Source organism: Symphalangus syndactylus, chromosome 14 (assembly GCF_028878055.3).
Source record: "Symphalangus syndactylus isolate Jambi chromosome 14, NHGRI_mSymSyn1-v2.1_pri, whole genome shotgun sequence".
Classification (NCBI taxonomy): Eukaryota; Metazoa; Chordata; class Mammalia; order Primates; family Hylobatidae; genus Symphalangus; species Symphalangus syndactylus.
The window spans coordinates 102925331-102939333 of record NC_072436.2 but is presented as its reverse complement, the minus strand read 5'-3'; the positions used below and the strand labels follow the sequence as shown (position 1 = coordinate 102939333).

The window sequence follows — 14003 nt, the reverse complement described above, 5'->3', positions numbered from 1 at the left end:
ATAAAAAACTATCAAAGGTATACTCATTCAGCCATGCACATTGTAAAACCATAGCAATCATTCTATTTGTTTGGTCACAGTTTAAAAAAGGAAATTTGCTATAAGAAAAATAAATACAAACAAACAAACACAAAAAGAGTTGAATTCCACCTGCAGAAGAAGCACCAATCCAACTATTTTACCCTGCCCACCTTCACCATGTTTCTCACAGTTGCCTATGAAAAGTGTCACCATTTATTGTACCAGGCAGTGAGCTAAGTGCTTTATGGACCCTGTCTCCTTTAACTGTCCCCAGAGTCCTATGAGTAGGTATGTTAGTGCCATGCCCATATCATGGATAGGGAGATATGCCAGGTCAGAGAGGCGAGTTGGGATTCACACGCAGCAGACTTGCTCCAGGGCCTGTGTTCTCAACACTATGGTGCTGCTTCTGATCTGGATTGTTAAATCTCAGCACTCAGCACTCCTATCTTGGGTAGAAGGGAATGGGCCCAGAGGTGCTGAGAATGGATCTCATGTACACCTAGGGTCGAAGTTGGAACAGAGAGTATGTGGAGAGCCTGCGCTAAGACTGAAGCCGCCATCATGAAAACCAAACTCAAGCAGTCTTGTTTTTTAAAACCAATAGGAGGAGTAAAGTATAAATGTAAATCTCAGTTATCTTATCATGCCACCCCATAGGTGTTTCCAGTAGTAACTTTAGAGCTATCAAAGATATATCTGAAATAACGGTACTCTGTATATGCTTGAGTCCTCTTCCCCAGCTTGACACTCCAAGGAGGCAGGTGTTCTCTGGGCCACATCATTTCCCCACAAACATTGCAATATGCCTGGCCTTCTCATTATATAAAGTCTCCATTATATGGGGGACCTTATATAATTTCATCATATGGATGAAAAATGGCATTATTTTATCATTTGACTCTTCTCTCTAGGATTCAAAGTGCTTTTATTTATAGACTGCCATGATTTAACCAATTCACCTGAGAAGTAGGAAGAGGGCAGCTTTATTATTTTCAAATTGTGGACTGAGAAATTGAGATTTGCAGAAAGAAATAAAACTGCTCTGCAATTTGGAAAACCATCTGTGATGCTATAAAAATGTCTCACTGTACTCTTGACCACATAAATCACTATTTTTATTGCCTTCTCTCTGGATGAGATGTGGCTTAATTTGAGAGAGCTGTTTATCATTTGGCAAGCTAAAAGAACCTAATTTCAAGTCTCCATTCTAGTGGGTGGTAAGAATAAAGGGAATTTTCTTTTTTATTATTATTATTATTGTACTTTAACTTTTAGGGTACATGTGCACAATGTGCAGGTTTGTTACATATGTATACATGTGCCATGTTGGTGTGCTGCACCCATTAACTTGTCATTTAGCATTAGGTGTATCTCCTAATGCTATCCCTCCCCCCTCCCCCCACCCAACAACAGTCCCTGGAGTGTGATGTTCCCCTTCCTGTGTCCATGTGTTCTCATTGTTCAATTCCCACCTATGAGTGAGAACATGCAGTGTTTGGTTTTTTGTCCTTGTGATAGTTTACTGAGAATGATGATTTCCAGTTTCACCATGTCCCTACAAAGGACATGAACTCATCATTTTTTATGGCTGCATGGTATTCCATGGTGTATATGTGCCACATTTTCTTAATCCAGTCTATCGTTGTTGGACATTTGGGTTGGTTCCAAGTCTTTGCTATTGTGAATAGTGCCGCAATAAACATACGTGTGCATGTGTCTTTATAGCAGCATGATTTATAGTCCTTTGGGTATATACCCAGTAATGGGATGGCTGGGTCAAATGGTATTTCCAGTTCTAGATCCCTGAGGAATCGCCACACTGACTTCCACAATGGTTGAACTAGTTTGCAGTCCCGCCAACAGTGTAAAAGTGTTCCTATTTCTCCACATCCTCTCCAGCACCTGTTGTTTCCTGACTTTTTAATGATGGCCATTCTAACTGGTGTGAGATGGTATCTCATTGTGGTTTTGATTTGCATTTCTCTGACAGCCAGTGATGATGAGCATTTTTGCATGTGTTTTTTGGCTGCATAAATGTCTCCTTTTGAGAAGTGTCTGTTCATGTCCTTCACCCACTTTTTGATGGGGTTTTTTTTTTTCTTGTAAATATGTTTGAGTTCATTGTAGATTCTGGATATTAGCCCTTTGTCAGATGAGTAGGTTGTGAAAATTTTCTCCCATTCTGTAGGTTGCCTGTTCACTCTGATGGTAGTTTCTTTTGCTGTGAAGAAGCTCTTTAGTTTAATTAGATCCCATTTGTCAATTTTGGCCTTTGTTGCCATTGCTTTTGGTGTTTTAGACATGAAGTCCTTGCCCATGCCTATGTCCTGAATGGTAATGCCTAGGTTTTCTTCTAGGGTTTTTATGGTTTTAGGTCTAACATGTAAGTCTTTAATCCATCGTGAATTAATTTTTGTATAAGGTGTAAGGAAGGGATCCAGTTTCAGCTTTCTACATATGGCTAGCCAGTTTTCCAAGCACCATTTGTTAATTAGAGAATCCTTTCCCCATTACTTGTTTTTGTCAGGTTTGTCAAAGATCAGATAGTTGTAGATATGCTTCATTATTTCTGAGGGCTCTGTTCTGTTCCATTGATCTATATCTCTGTTTTGGTATCAGTACCATGCTGTTTTGGTTACTGTAGACTCGTAGTATCGTTTGAAGTCAGGTAGCGTGATGCCTCCAGCTTTGTTCTTTTGGCTTAGGATTGACTTGGTGATGCAGGCTCTTTTTTGGTTCCATATGAACTTTAAAGTAGTTTTTTCCAATTCTGTGAAGAAAGTCATTGGTAGCTTGATGGGGATGGCATTGAATCTATAAATTACCTTGGGCAGTATGGCCATTTTCACGATATTGATTCTTCCAACCCATGAGCATGGAATGTCCTTCCATTTGTTTGTATCCTCTTTTATTTCATTGAGCAGTGGTTTGGTTTGTAGTTCTTCTTGAAGAGGTCCTTCACATCCCTTGTAAGTTGGATTCCTAGGTATTTTATTTTCTTTGAAGCAATTGTGAATGGTAGTTCACTCATGATTTGGCTCTCTGTTTGTCTGTTACTGGTGTATAAGAATGCTTGTGATTTTTGTACATTGATTTTGTATCCTGAGACTTTGCTGAAGTTGCTTATCAGCTTAAGGAGACTTTGGGCTGAGACAATGGGTTTTCTAGATATACAATCATGTCATCTGCAAACAGGGACAATTTGACTTCCTCTTTTCCTAATTGAATACCCAATAAAGGGAATTTTCTTTAAGGGAAGAGGAAATGATAAGAATGGGAAGGAAACGGTTAGACCTAAAAAAATCAATTTTGAAACCCTTTGGATCATCATGGATTTAATTTGCCAAGCATAGGTGTGGAGTCACATGGAATGGGTTTGAATTCTAAGCCACCATTGTGACCACTCACTTAATGTTTCTTCCTACCACTCCCATTCTACAGTGAGCCCATGACTAAGATAACAACAGCTTAAATGAGTTAGTGCATGGTATGGTTTGGCTCTGTGTCCCCACCCAAATCTCGTGTTAAATTGTAATCTTGAGTGTTGGACATGGGGCTTGGTGAGAGGTGATTTGATCATGAGGATGATTTCTAATTGTTTAGCGCCATCCCCATAGTGCTGCCTCATGATAGAGTTCTCAGCTGATCTGGTTGTTTGAAAGCATGTAGCACTTCCCCTGCCCTTCTCCTGCTGGCCATGTGAAGGTGTGCCTGTTTCTCCTTTACCTTCTGCCATGATTGTAAGTTTCCTGAGGCCTCTCCAAAAGCAGAAGCCTTTACAGCCCACAGAACTTTGAGCTGATTAAACATCTTTCTTTCTTTATAAATTACCCAGTCTCAGGTAGTTCTTTATAGCAATGCAAGAACAGACTAATGAAGAAAATTAGTATCAGAGAAGTGAGGCATTGCTACAAAGATACCTGAAAATGTGGAAACAGCTTTGGAACTGGATAATGGGCAGAGGGTGGAACAGTTTGCAAAGCTCAGAAGACAGGAAGATGAGGAAATGTTTGGAATTTCCTAGAGACTTGTTTAATGGTTTTGACCAAAATGCTCATAGTGATATGGGTAGAGATGGCCAGGCTGATGAGGTCTCAGATGGAGATGAGGAACTTATTGGGAACTGGAGTAAAGGTAACTCTTGCTGTGCTTTAGCAAAGAGACTGGTGGCATTGTGCTTCTGCTCTAGGGATCTGTTGAACTTTGACCTTGAGAGAAATGATTTTGGGTATCTGGCAGAAGAAATTTCTAAGCATCAAAGTGTCCAAGATGTGGCCTGGCTGCTTCCAAAAGCCTAATTCATCTGCATAAACAAAGAAATGACCTGAAACTGGAACTTATATTGAAAAGGGAGGCAGAGCATAAAAGATAGGAAAATTTGCAGCCTGGCCATGGGGTAGAAAAGAAAAACCCATTTTCTGGGGAGAAATTCAAGCCCAATACAGAAATTTGCATAAGTAAAGAGGAGCCAAATATTAGCAGTCAAGACAATGGGGAAAATGCCTATGAGGCATTTCAGAGACCTTTGGGGCAGCCCCTCCCATCACAGGCCTGGAGGCCTAGGAAGGAAAAATGGTTTCATGGGGCCAGGCCCAGGGCCCTGCTGCTTTGTGCAGCCTTGGGACACGTCACCCTGCATCCCACCTGCTCCAGCTCCAGCTGTGGCTAAAAGGGCCCCAGATACTTCTCAAACTGCTGCTCCAGATGGTGCAAGCCACAAGCCTTGGTGGCTTCCATGTGGTGTGAAACCTGCAAGTACAAAGAGGGTAAGAGTTGAGGCTTGGGAACCTCCACCTAGATTTCAAAGGATGTATGGAAAGGCCTGGATGTCCAGGCAGGAGTCTCCTGCAGGGGCAGAGCCTTCATGGAGAATATCTAACAGGGCAGTGCAAAGGGGAAATGTGGGCTTGGAGCCCCCACACCAAGTCCCCACTGGGGCACTGCCTAGTGGAGCTGTGAAAAGAAGGTCATCATCATCCTCCAGACCCCAGCTTGTACCATGTACCCAGAAAAGCCACAGGCACTCAACATCAGTCCATGAAAGCAGCCACAGGGGATGTACCCTGCAGAGCCACAGAACCAGAGCTGCCCAAGGCCTTGGAAGCCCACCCCCTCCATCAGTGTGGCCTGGATGTGAGACATGGAGTCAAGATTATTTTGGAGCTTTAAGATTTAATGACTGCCCTGCTGGGTTTCAGACTGCATGGGGCCTGTAGCCCCTTTGTTGCGGCTGAGTTCTCCTTTCTGGAAAAGGAGTATTTACCCAATGCCTGTACTCCCATTTTATCTTGGAAGTAGCTAACTTGTTTTTGATTTTACAGGCTCATAGGTGGAAGGGACTTGCCTTGTCTCCGATGAGACTTTGGACTTGGACTTTTAATTCTGGAATGAGTTAAGCCTTTGGGGGACTGTTGAGAGGGGATGGTTATATTTTACAATGTGAGAGGATATGAGATTTGGGAGGGGCCAAGAGTGGAATGGTATGGTTGGGCTTTGTGTCCCTACCCAAATCTCATATTGAACTGTGATCCCGAGTGCTGGAGGGAGGGTTTGGTGGGAGGTGATTGGATCACAGGGGTGGTTTATTTTATTTTATTATTATTATACTTTAAGTTTTAGGGTACATGTGCACAATGTGCAGGTTTGTTACATATGTATCCATGTGCCATGTTGGTGTGCTGCACCCATTAACTCGTCATTTAGCACTAGGTATATCTCCTAATGCTATCCCTCCCCCCACCCAACAACAGTCCCTGGAGTGTGATGTTCCCCTTCCTGTGTCCATGTGTTCTCATTGTTCAATTCCCACCTATGAGTGAGAACATGCAGTGTTTGGTTTTTTGTCCTTGTGATAGTTTACTGAGAATGATGGTTTCCAGTTTCATCCATGTCCCTACAAAGGACATGAACTTATCATTTTTTATGGCTGCATAGTATTCCATGGTGTATATGTGCCACATTTTCTTAATCCAGTCTATCATTTTTGGACACTTGGGTTGGTTCCAAGTCTTTGCTATTGTGAATAGTGCTGCAATAAACATACGTGTGCATGTGTCTTTATAGCAGCATGATTTATAGTCCTTTGGGTATATACCCAGTAATGGGATGGCTGGGTCAAATGGTATTTCTAGTTCTAGATCCCTGAGGAATCGCCACACTGACTTCCACAATGGTTGAACTAGTTTGCAGTCCCACCAACAGTGTAAAAGTGTTCCTATTTCTCCACATCCTCTCCAGCACCTGTTGTTTCCTGACTTTTTAATGATGGCCATTCTAACTGGTGTGAGATGGTATCTCATTGTGGTTTTGATTTGCATTTCTCTGATGGCCAGTGATGATGAGCATTTTTGCATGTGTTTTTTGGCTGCATAAATGTCTTCTTTTGAGAAGTGTCTGTTCATGTCCTCTGCCCACTTTTTGATGGGGTTGTTTGTTTTTTTCTTGTAAATTTGTTTGAGTTCATTGTAGATTCTGGATATTAGCCCTCTGTCAGATGAGTAGGTTGCAAAAATTTTCTCCCATTCTGTAGGTTGCCTGTTCACTCTGATGGTAGTTTCTTTTGCTGTGCAGAAGCTCTTTAGTTTACTTAGGACCCATTTGTCAATTTTGGCTTTTCTTGCCATTGCTTTTGGTGTTTTAGACATGAAGTCCTTGCCCATGCCTATGTCCTGAATGGTATTGCCTAGGTTTTCTTCTAGGGTTTTTATGGTTTTAGGTCTAACATGTAAGTCTTTAATCCATCTTGAATTAATTTTTGTATAAGGTGTAAGGAAGGGATCCAGTTTCAGCTTTCTACATATGGCTAGCCAGTTTTCCCAGCACCATTTATTAATTAGGGAATCCCTTCCCCATTGCTTTTGTCAGATTTGTCAAAGATCAGATGGTTGTAGATATGCAGCATTATTTCTGAGGGCTCCGTCCTGTTCCATTGATCTATATCTCTGTTTTGGTACCAGTACTATGGTTTTGGTACCAGTACTATGCTGTTTTGGTTACTGTAGCCTTGTAGTATCGTTTGAAGTCAGGTAGCGTGATGCCTCCAGCTTTGTTCTTTTGGCTTAGGATTGACTTGGTGATGCAGGCTCTTTTTTGGTTCCATATGAACTTTAAAGTAGTTTTTTCCAATTCTGTGAAGAAAGTCATTGGTAGCTTGATGGGGATGGCATTGAATCTATAAATTACCTTGGGCAGTATGGCCATTTTCACGATATTGATTCTTCCAACCCATGAGCATGGAATGTTCTTCCATTTGTTTGTATCCTCTTTTATTTCATTGAGCAGTGGTTTGTAGTTCTCACAGGGGTGGTTTCTGATGGTTTAGTGCCATTTCCCCAATTTCTCAGGAAATCTGTTTGTTTGAAAGTGTGTAGCATCTCCTTTGTCCCTCTCCTGCTGCTCATGGCCTGTTTCCCCTTCACCTTCTGCCATGATTGTAAGTTTCCTGAGGCCTCCCCAAGAAGCAGAAGCCTGTACAGTCCACAGGAACCATGAGCTGACTAAACATCTTTTCTTTATAAATTACCCAGTCTCAGGTAGTTCTTTATGGCAAGGTAAGAATGGACTAATAGAGCATATCACTAGGGTAGCACAAAGGAGAAGGCCCAGAAGCAGAGGAGAGATAAACAGCTCATTTTTTTGTCTTTCTCAATGTTTCTTGCTCACTCTCTGTTGTTCTCATCCATTTTTCATTTCATCCCATTTCCTCTTTTTTCCCTTTCATTTCCTCATTTTGGGACAGCAAGAGGTCATGTTCTTGCTGCCAACAGTTACGACATTTTCAGTAGTCATGACAGCCACAAAGCCAGGGCCGGACTTGTCCAGAAGTCTGATCTGCAGCAGGAGGGAGTCTGTAGTGTGCAGGGGGTCTCCAGCTGTCACTTAGATCCCAAGCTGCCCCTTCACTTTTAATTTTGCTGACGGTGGCTTTTGTCAAAGGCAATTTAAAATTTAGGGCTAGGTAGTCTAATCTGTCAATCTTTACTTTATGGTTTCCAGGTTTGTGTCTTACTTAGGAGGGCCTTCCCAATGCTAAAATTATATATGTAAACAGATACACCACAATTGCCTAAACAGAAATTTGGGCAAGCTGGCACATTTGAAACAGGGCTGCCTCCTAAAATTTGGAATGTGTGGATAGCGTGCATATGTTTGGACTCTAGGATTTACTTTCTCTGGAAAAATCCTTCTAGCTTCCTAATTCACTGCCTCTGCCTCCGAGCTCCACCCTAGCCATTTCATCTTATGGTGGGAGAGCATTCAGTTGCTAGGGCCAGAAACCCACTCAGAATAACTTAAGTAAATGGGGGTTACTTGCACAGTGATAAGGGAATACTATGAAACCCAGTTTGAAGAATTGCACCTGGATCACTGAAGGGCTGGAGTCTGGAGCTGCTCTTCCTCCTCTCTTTCTCTCAGTTATCTTTGTCTCTGCTCCATTCTCTCCCCTCTGTCAAGCATACTGTGTTAGCACATGACCTTAAATGACTGTCTAACTCAGTCCTTGAGCCCACAGAATCTTGTGAGTCCACAGAATCTTGTGACTCTAGTACTCACAGATAAAAAATGCCCTCAGGCTTTCTGCGTCCCAACTCCAAGTTCTAGATAAAGATGTCTGATTGGTTAAAGTGGGTCATGTCTAAAGTGGGTCTACTCCCAATTCAGTTATTGGTGGCCAGGGCCACGAGCCACATGGTTGCCCCTTGGGGTAGTGGGCAAGATAAAGTTCACAAAGAAGATGTGGTGGGGAGGAAATAACCACTGTAACTCTGGTCCAGTTCCCACACCCATATTGTGATTTTTGCTCCCCTTCAAGTTTGCCCTTGATGTTGTCTCTAACTGAATTCTGTTTTCTCCCATGGTTAGATTTATACCAGATCCAGGACCTTTTAGGGAGGGCTGTGGTCCTGTCCCCTGGGGGAAGCTCTGATCTAAGACTGCTCCCTCATGGAAATTAAGGAGAAGGGGAAAGCCTAGGCTACAGATGGAGAAGGATGAGTCATTCCAGCAGCCATGGCCAAGGGAACTCCTGGAGATGTAGGGACTGTTTATGTGGCCACTCACCATCATGCAGGCCCCCAGTGGGGGCAAGGCAAGGAAGGACATAGAAAGGCTGCTCAAGTGTATTTCTGGTTTTGCTTCCTACTGCAAACGACTCTTGTCATATGACTGGGGGAGTGCGGTGGTGGCAATAAGCAGAAAAAGTTGAGTCTAAGAGTTGCTTTCTCAATTCTCTTATTAGGGTCAATGTAGTCTAAAGAAGTTGACTTTTGAGAAAATAAATATTTTCTGTTTTCTGCAGCCAGACTAAGGATTTAGTGGTGAATGGTAGGTGGGAACATAGTGGGACTCTGACTGGTTATACGGCCTCTGTGAGGCTCAATTCTTTTATCTCTAAAAGAGAGAACTGTCTACCTGGTGAGAGAAGATGTTTTGGGAGCCCACTAAACTCTAACATAATGTTATTATACAGTAAGTTCTCACTTAATGTCATCAATAGATTCTTGGAAACTATAGTTTTGAGCAAAATGACATATAACAAAAGCATTTTTTTCTCATCAATGTTATAACAAAACGTTAAAGGAAGTGACATTATTTATGAACCTGCTGTATGTTGTTCTGCTTAAAGTTACAGATTCCAAGAACCTATCAATGACGTTAAGTGAAGACTTACTGTACTAGTATCATTTATAACTTATAAAGATGACTTAATTAATATACAAAATATGCAGATTTCATGTTACAGACCAGATAAATATGAATATTTTGTTAAAATGTCTCTCTTCTCTACTTTACCAGTCTTCACCAACCTCCTCCCTCCAGAATATTCCTTCAGAATATAAAATGCCTCATCAACATGAGACAACAGCAGGAAGCACCCATTTGTAGTAATCCTCTGTATGGAGGAGGCTGTTACATAACCACAAAGGCACAAAGCTGTGGTTTTGAGAACATCTTCCCACGCCAGTTCTAAGCATTGACCTCAACTCTGGTTGCTAACACAAGAATCGGCACTGGTGACTTTTGAGCCATCAATCATCCTTTCCTAACACATGATTCTTTTGGAAAAGTATGTGAGATTGGAGATTACCTGTGATGGTTGGAGTTAGATTTTGCCTCAAGGTTTAGGCAATGGTAAATAGGCAGGAATTTAATAGGAATTAAGGTTATTTGATAATTCCTGGGCCACTGCAAATAGAAAGGGTTGGCAATTTTGTCAGTTGGGCTGCCTCTGATTGAATGCACAGGCCTGTTTCATGAAGTTCTGAAACATGAACTGGCTGTATCTGCGTCAAAGTCAGTGGTAACCAGGTTAATAGTATTGATAACCATGTTCATTTTACAGGAAACACAAACACGAATCACTTGTTCTTACTTTTCTTTTACAGTGGTCCCAAATAGTCGAGACCCCCTGCTGGGAGAAGCTTCTATCCTGCTCTGTGGAAGAAATGGGCATGCCAGATGCCCGGAAGATCAGAGGCTCACATTCCAGGTAGACCACCCTGGTTCTTCTCATCAGAATCAACTAGAGAGATGGGCTCCCTCTCCACCCCTACCCAGAGGCATTGGTCAAGCTGAAAGCAAAGACAATCCATTGCCCCCGGGAGAACTGGTCTTACTCTAAATCAGGGGCCCGCAAACTATTTCTGTGAAGGTCGGGATAGTACATTTTTTGCCTGCGTGGGCCTTCCAGTCTGTCTCAGTTACTCAACTCTGTGATTTTCAAGCAACCATTAGACAGTATGTAAATGAATGAGCATGGCCCCATCTGGCCCTCCACCCACAGGCCATAGTTTGCTGACTCCTGCAAGAGTAAAACCCTTTATGAACTAGAGAGTTCCAGGCTTGAACATGGGTCCAGAAAATATGGGAAGGCAAACCTCACACATTTGTGGTTGTGTGCCTCCTAAGTGCTTTGTATCACTTTTGGCTTCCATTTCCTAGGAAGGGCCTTGGGCACTAACCATATGTTGACCCAGGGAGAAAAGGGCTTTTGAGAGTGAGAGTCAGAGAATGGGTACCTTGTACCCTTCAGAGCCCTCAGCTTTCAGATTGACACAGCAACAGATCATAGTCTCCTAAATTCTCTAGCTTAAAGCATGGAGCCACACTTATCCTGCCAGGCTGGGGCCCCGGTTCTTGGGTGGGGCTAGCAGCAGCCATGAGGAATGGGCATGTGGCTAGTACAGGAGAAGGAATGCTAGGTGGCACTTGGTCAGCAACTTTCCAATATCATGTTTCTTAATTGTATCACCAAATGTGTATTATCGTCCTGTCTTAAAGAGAGGAAATATGAGTCTCTCCTGCCAGACAGAAAGTTCCAGGCAGCAGAAGCATGACCTTGGCATTATGGCAGACAGAGAGGTGTCCTTTTCTTGTGCCTTTCCTTCAACCTGCCTGACCCATGCTCTCTTGACCACTTGTCTCCAGCAGACCTGTGATTTGTCCACCTTGCTCCATCCTGGGCTGGTGGAACTACCCCCTCTTTGGGGCTTCTCCTCCAGGGGTTCACCCAAGTTTAGAAAAGCAATAAAATAGCCAGCATGCAGACCAGCCTATCCTTTTAACAAATGTCTTTGAAGCTACCATGTTCTAAAACATTTTCAGCGTGTTTTGAAGCTTTTTATTATTACTACAGGGAACACTCTGAAACTAATGCTATGGTTATAAGGAGCTCGGAGCCATCCCCAATATTATTCCATTTCCCAACAAGTTCAAGAAACAGAATCCAGGCACGTAGTAAATGAACAAGCCAAAAGATGCAACCAATACAGCAAAACTTCATGGTGTTAGAGACATGAAGGAGGTTGGAAATTACCCTCTAAGTTTGTTCTTTCAGCTCATTATTTACTTTTAAAGTACTGCTTGTGCAGAACCCAAGGACAGCTGCACATTTATTGCACATTTATATTCACTGCTTCCTGATGACATTAAATGTAAATGCCTGCAGCAGGGTATTGGTAAACTGTCCAGGGGAAGTACAAATTAGAAAAAATATAAAATAGGCTTCCCTGAGCCCATGAATTTACCATATCAGGAATATGTACGATACATTAATTAGTTCATTAGTAGGCTCCAAGACATTGCAGATGGTGGGTAGGTTGGCAGGCACCACTGACTCAAAAGTTATTGTGCGTGGGACACTTTGCCAAACTCTGGGGCCTGTGTGGGTTGAGGCACATATATTGGGGCCTCCATCAGGGCTGGGTGCAGGCCAGGGCAGGACACAGTGGTCTGGAGCTGAGGAGTACAACGCACAACTCCACAGGAGCCTCAGAGTTTAGCATGTGTGCAGGGCAATGTGTGTTTGGGCAATGTGTGTCTGTCTGAGCGTCTTCTACAGTGAGAGCCTGGGGTCCCCAAGGAAGTAGGGTGATGCCAGCAGGGAAGAGCCAAAAATGCTAATCGGCCTTCAAAATTCAGCATACACTGGGGATAGCTCAATTCCAAGCATAGAAGCTAAAAGAAGTGCAGTTCACCAAGGCATGGAGTTCAGGTGCCTTGTCCCAGGCCCTATGTAGCATTGAGACTTCCCTGAGGTCCTTTAAATGATGCAATTATCAAGCCTCTTTTGAAGATCTTTTTTAAATGCTTTTTCTTGTTGCATTGTATTTTTGTTTTCAAGGAAATATAGGTTCTTTGGTGAACTGTTTTATAACTACAGCATTTGCTGTAAGGAGGTGTACATATTCTCTTAGTGTAGTAACATCAAGAAGCTGAAAGAAGTCAGAGATCTCTGGGAGGGAAATGGCTTCAGAATATGCCCCTTAGGCTGCCATAGATCTGACACCCCAGAAACATTGGGAAGACAGACTAGAGTTAGATTCCATAACTCAGGCTATGTGGCCTACCTGCTGGGGCTCCTATGGCCTTCTCTACCTCCACTCCCCAAGTTGTGGCAGAAGAGCCGCTTCCAAATTGTCCTGGGTCTGATTAACCTCAGCATATTACAAGGCAGGGGGTTGTCAAAGGCCAGGATGTTCTTTGCTGTCTCTCCTTGTGCTGCAGTTGTTGAAACCTGGAGTACCAACCGGGATTTCAGACAGCTTGGAGAATGTCCTTTCTGGTTCTCCAACGGGGTCTCTTATTTGATGGGTAGCTGAGAAAGAGAGAGGCAAGGGGGCTTTAGATCTGGAAATCTTGATTATTCAGAGTTGATTGACTCATCTCTTCCCTGGAGTCAGCGACAGGCAAATTCACAATTTCACTCAGTGCTTGCAAATCCCAACAGAGGTGAATAGCTCAAAAATGGCCAGTATTCTGGGCTAGAACCTGATGACAGAGAGAGATACAGAAGGAAAACAGTGTCCTACCACAAAGTAGCAAAGACACATTGCCTTGGTGTCAACACACTTATGCTGAAAGTTTGGTTCTGCCACTTATAATGAAGTGACCTACTGCTAATTTGTTAACTTCTCGGAGTATCAATTTGCTCATCCATAAAAACAATGCCTCAGTGTTGCAGTGAAGGGTTACTATAAAGTGACCAGCAGGCAGCTAGACATAGTAAGTGGTTGGTGCAAAGTAGCTGCTGTTGGGATGCTTTTCATTCTGTTTAAGCACTCATCTAGAACTGATGTGCTATTAGATCTATTTGACTGTCCTGTGAACAAAAGATAAATTGTTTCCTAGGAGTATTTTATTTTTCTAAGCTAAACACTTGGTGCATAGGAGCTTACCACTTGCATTTATTTTTCTTGTTTTGTATAAAATAAACTGAAAAACTAGTTCTTTTTTGGCAGAATTTAATCATCAAACCTATTTTTAAAATGTTCTTTGTGTACTTTCTTTCCTTTTTGGAAAATTCCTTTTGGTATTTAGGAAAATGTTTAATTTTGTTCTAATGGTTACCTTTGTAGTACTCTTTATTACCTTTTTAAAAATTTTTTAATCTTTTACCCTCCGGTCTGTCAGTTTTAAATGGTATCTTTCGGCTCCCTATTACTTACGGTGTAAACTCAATGATCTTATTCTACTTTCTT

General features: G+C 42.4%; 1 long non-coding RNA gene and 1 pseudogene across 1 annotated transcript in view; one reads left to right on the top strand and one right to left on the bottom strand.

Annotated features, from left to right (window-relative positions):
- The window catches only part of LOC129463040 (large ribosomal subunit protein uL30-like), a 108083-nt pseudogene that overhangs the window by 2878 nt on the left and 91202 nt on the right, over positions 1 to 14003 (top strand).
- LOC129462088 (uncharacterized) overlaps positions 1 to 14003 on the bottom strand; it is a 69452-nt gene that overhangs the window by 3553 nt on the left and 51896 nt on the right. The window contains exon 2 of the long non-coding RNA XR_010115771.1: positions 12873 to 13120. This is a non-coding gene — a long non-coding RNA (uncharacterized lncRNA). The remainder of the gene's footprint in view (positions 1 to 12872; positions 13121 to 14003) is intronic.